Source organism: Palaemon carinicauda, chromosome 10 (assembly GCF_036898095.1).
Source record: "Palaemon carinicauda isolate YSFRI2023 chromosome 10, ASM3689809v2, whole genome shotgun sequence".
Classification (NCBI taxonomy): domain Eukaryota; kingdom Metazoa; phylum Arthropoda; class Malacostraca; order Decapoda; family Palaemonidae; genus Palaemon; species Palaemon carinicauda.
In genome coordinates this window covers 155,614,899-155,619,898 of record NC_090734.1, presented here as the reverse complement: position 1 = coordinate 155,619,898, position 5,000 = coordinate 155,614,899, and the positions used below count along the sequence as shown (strand labels likewise).

The 5,000-nt window shown below is 30.5% G+C and overlaps 1 protein-coding gene across 1 annotated transcript in view; it reads right to left on the bottom strand.

Moving 5' to 3' along the window:
- Positions 1 to 1,299, bottom strand: part of LOC137648897 (uncharacterized) — a 13,421-nt gene extending 12,122 nt beyond the window's left edge. The window contains exon 1 of the mRNA XM_068382071.1: positions 1,215 to 1,299. The gene's annotated coding sequence lies outside the window, so the exon portion shown is untranslated. The remainder of the gene's footprint in view (positions 1 to 1,214) is intronic.
- Between the last annotated feature and the right edge of the window lie 3,701 nt (positions 1,300 to 5,000).

Here is a 5,000-nt window from a genome sequence, read left to right as displayed (position 1 = left end):
AGTGCGAGAACCATAATTGTCAGTTAAGGCCAGAGCCAATAAGCACCAGCCGTCAGAACCGGTAGCAAATCAGGGAAAGGAACATCCTGCCTATATCAGTATCTGGTTAAAAAGACCATAGCCAATCAAAATACGATATGGCTTTTTTTCTGTAATATCTAAAAGGTGAATCTTCGTAGATTTGATATCTCTTATCTGTTATCTTTCTTTTATCACACCTGTTATATTTCTCATCGAAAGAGATAAAAGAATATGTTTGGCTGGTAGCAGCCACCGTGGAAAAAAAAAAAGACGTAGGCCTAGCCAAGGTCTATAGATTAGCCTAGCCCTTAATTCTATCGTATATCATCTTATCCTAAAAAAAAAGTTACGGTAACATAAAAGAGAGTTGAAATAGCAAATCCTCTCTATTTCAAACAATATAAATAGATTAAAATCGTATGTAAGAATTTAAAATTATTTGGTTAATGCAGTTCTATGTAAAATCCAGCAGTTTGTTCGACTCGATAGATGTTTTGAACATTAACGGTATTCCTAGAATTTAGGACTAAGAGCCCGTGCTGGCATAAAGCCCATATATATATATATATATATATATATATATATATATATATATATATATATATATATATATATATATATATATATATATATATCTCACCAACTAATCTACTTCCCTAGTTGGAAAAGCAGGATGCTATAAGTCCAAGGGCTCCAACATGAAAAAATAGCCCAGTGAGGAAAGGAAATACGTATATAAATGAACCATCTGAGAAATAATGAACTATTAAAATAAGATATTAAAATAAAACAGTAACAACATCAAAACAAATTTCATAAACTATAAAAAGACTTATGTAAGCCTGTTCAACATAAAGCTACTACTACTACTACTACTACTACTAATAATAATATTCTAGTAGTGAACCCAAAATCACAGTGTTGTGGAGAGAGCAACGAGGAACTTGGAACAACAACAACAACAACAACAACAACAACAATAATAATAATAATAATAATAATAATAATAATAACATTCTAGTAGTGAATCCAAAATCACAGTGTTGTGGAGACGAGGAACCTGGAACCATAATAATAATAATAATAATAATAATAATAATAATAATAATAATAAATAACCAAAACGGTTTAAAGAACTCTAGTCCTATCACCAGGAAGTCCACATAGCTACCTCAGCAACAAGAAGTGTTTACCTTTTTTTATGTCTTATTTGTATTTCTGTTGATAATTCGTCCACGCTGCCCGACTTATAGTCTTGACCTCAGTGAGGTCTGCGCGTACACTGTGCCCTTTGCAAAGTACCCAAGCCAGTTATAGGCTTGTACACCCACATACGCACGCACACTCGTTTATGAAAACATTTCACGCAGATACGAATGCTCTTTTTGCTTGAGGGTACACTCGGGCACACTTTTTCTCTCCTTTTATTATAGTTTATATGTAATATATTTAACATTAATGTTGTTATCGTTCGTAAAGTATTTTATTTTCATTGTTCGTTGTTCTCTTGTAGTTTGTTTCTTTATTTCCTTTCCTTGCTAGGCTATTTTTTCCTTGACGGAGTCCTTAGGCTTATAGCATCCTGCATTTCCAACTAAGGTTGTAGCTTAGCTTTTTATGATAATAATAATAATAATAATAATAATAACATAGGAAGAAGAACTTAAGGCGATAGTCTATTGTTTTTTATAAATTGGTGTTTGACTGGTCGTCCAATTTCTTGATACTTTGAATGAAACACTATTTGTGAATGGTACAAGATCATCTTTGCCACATATATTATCTTTTATCTTTACCCGGCAAGACTTGATTGTTTACTGATAGCATCCCACGATTGTGTACTGGCGGTTGACAACTAGTCATTAATAGCTACGCCCGTTGCCGTCCACTGCAGGACAAAGGCCTCAGACATGTTCCTCAACTCTCGCCTGTTTATGGGCTTTCTATAACAGCAATTTTTTATTTGATTATTCTTGTCAATATATGACAAAAATAATCAAATAAAAAACTATTCGTTTTCATATTTATATGGCAGTTTTTGTATATATATATATATATATATATATATATATATATATATATATATATATATATATATATATATATATGTATATATATATATATATATATATATATATATATATATATATATATATATATATATATATATATATATATATAAACACAAAAACTGCCATATAAATATGAAAACGAATAGTTTTTGATTTGATTGTTTTTAATCAGTAAATGAAAACATCTAAAGAGACTCATTTGACTCTCCAATGCAACAGCCAATCAGATGCAAGATGAGATCCTCGGTGATATCGGCTGCGGAAAATTACTCGTCTCAGACTACGCCTGATATTCATTGTCATTATTCATTATTCATTGTCAGTTTACTCGTCACAATACTGACCTTTGCCAAATTTTATACAAGTCATTTCTTTTAGAGAATTAATATTCTGCTTTTATATATAACAACCACCGAGGAATAAGAAATAGAATGTTTAACAAAGACATAAAATACGTAAATGTTTCATGACGATTTGATATTATCTTGGGAAATAGACCAATGCTAAGTTTAAGCAAAGAAATATAACAAATAAAATATATACGTAAAAAATATGAGATGTAATTTAGGAATTACATAATAAAAAGGCATAAAAGTAATAATTAAATACAAATGTAGTCTTCAAGGCTATACAGTTTATAAGTATATAGATAGACACAGAGTACCACTAGGACTAAATATTATATATATATATATATATATATATATATATATATATATATATATATATATATATATATATATATATATATATATATATATATATATATATATATATATATGACAGCTATCAGGGCCAAGCTATCATATGGGGCAGAAACTATGGTACTTTAAAGGAAAGAGCACAGATTGTTGGAGAGAACCAAGATGAGGATGGTGATATGGAGTGCTGGAATGTCACTGCTGGGAAGGAGGAGGAGTCGAGATATAAGAATGTATGGTATATGAAAAGTAAAAGGGAACTAATAAGTCGAAAGAAGAAATAACAAGCAATGATAAAAGCTTGGAAAGTAACAAGACAAAGCAAAACATTATGTTCTAACATACAGCCAATTAAAACTTCTCTCATCTCTGCGATTGGCATGGTGAATTGATAATGCATTTCTAAGTAATTATTATTCATACATTGTTCCTCTAAATTTGCTAATATATATTCAGGAGGCATTTTCGAACAAAGAGTCAGGAATTTCTTTATATCTATGCAAGGACAAGTTCGAGTTTATATAATTTTGTACATCAAAGAGTAGGCCTATGCAGACCCTTGATATTTTGCAGTGTACATGTGGTTTAAAGGTTTAAAGGACACTCATGAATGACAGAGGCAAGGGACAGTGATATTGCCCTATCAAGCAGGACAATGCCCTAGAGACTGACCATATATACATATGATCAGCTCCCCAAGCCCCCTCTCCGCCCAAGCTAGGACCAAGGTAAGCCCGGCAATGGCTTCTGATGACTCAGCAGATAGACCTATAATCTCCACAAACCCTAGATACTTAGCTCACAAAGATGGTGAGGTTACAGCGACCAAAGAAACTAACGAGTTTGAGCGGGACTCGAACTCCAGTCTGGCGTTCACCAGTCAGGGACGTTACCACATCGGCCACCACACACTAGTTACACACACAATATATATATATATATATATATATATATATATATATATATATATATATATATACATATATATATATACACATATATATATATGTGTATGTATACCATCTATATTTATAATTTACATTCTTACTGTTTCTTCTTTCGACTCATTAGTTCCCTTTTACTTTTCATATACCACATATTCTTATATCTCGACTCCTCCTCCTTCCCAGCAGTGACATTCCAGTACTCCATATAACCCTCGTCATCTTGGTTCTCTCCAACAATCTCTCCCCTCTTTCCTTTAAAGTGCCAAAGTTTTTGCCCCATATGATAGCTTGGCTTTAATAGCTAAAGCAGTCGTTTCCAATGCACTGCAGGACAAAGGCCTCAGACATGTTCGGCCATTTTCATCAACATGCCGGCCACTGCGGATCGCTGATGGAGGGAGACTTTAGCCTGTTCGCTCACAGCAAACCAACCTAGTATGGATGGCCCTAACTAATACTGCTTTGATGATCATGGCGATACACAAGCCATTTCACCGAGTTAAGGTATTTCTACTCAAAAAGGGATATATATATATATATATATATATATATATATATATGTATATATATATATATATATACTGTATATATACATATATATATATATATATATATATATATTTATATATATATACAGGTATATATATATACTGTATATGTATATATATATATATATATATACTGTATATGTATATATATACATATATATATATATATATATATATATAAATATATATATATATATATATATACAGGTATATATATATACAGGTATATATATATATATATATATATATATATATATATACTGTATATGTATATATACATATATATATATATATATATATATATATATATATATATATATACAGTATACTGTATATGTATATATATACATATATATATAAATATATATACACAGTATATATATATATATATATATATATATATATATATACATATATATATATATACTGTGTATATACACACATATATATATGTATATATATTAAAAGACGCTGCCTTTATTACTGACGTCAGTATTAACGTCTCAAGTACGTCAGCATTCAACAAACGTCAGCAACGCTTGCATCAAACGATCAGTGACGTCATCTCTTAATAGTGACGTCATCTCTTAATGGTGATGTCATCTCCGAAGGTTAGTGTGTTCGTATTTGCTCTCTTGTGTATTTGTTTGAGAAACCGTATGTTTATAGTTTTTAAATATGAATTTAGCTATCTATCTATCTTAATATCTA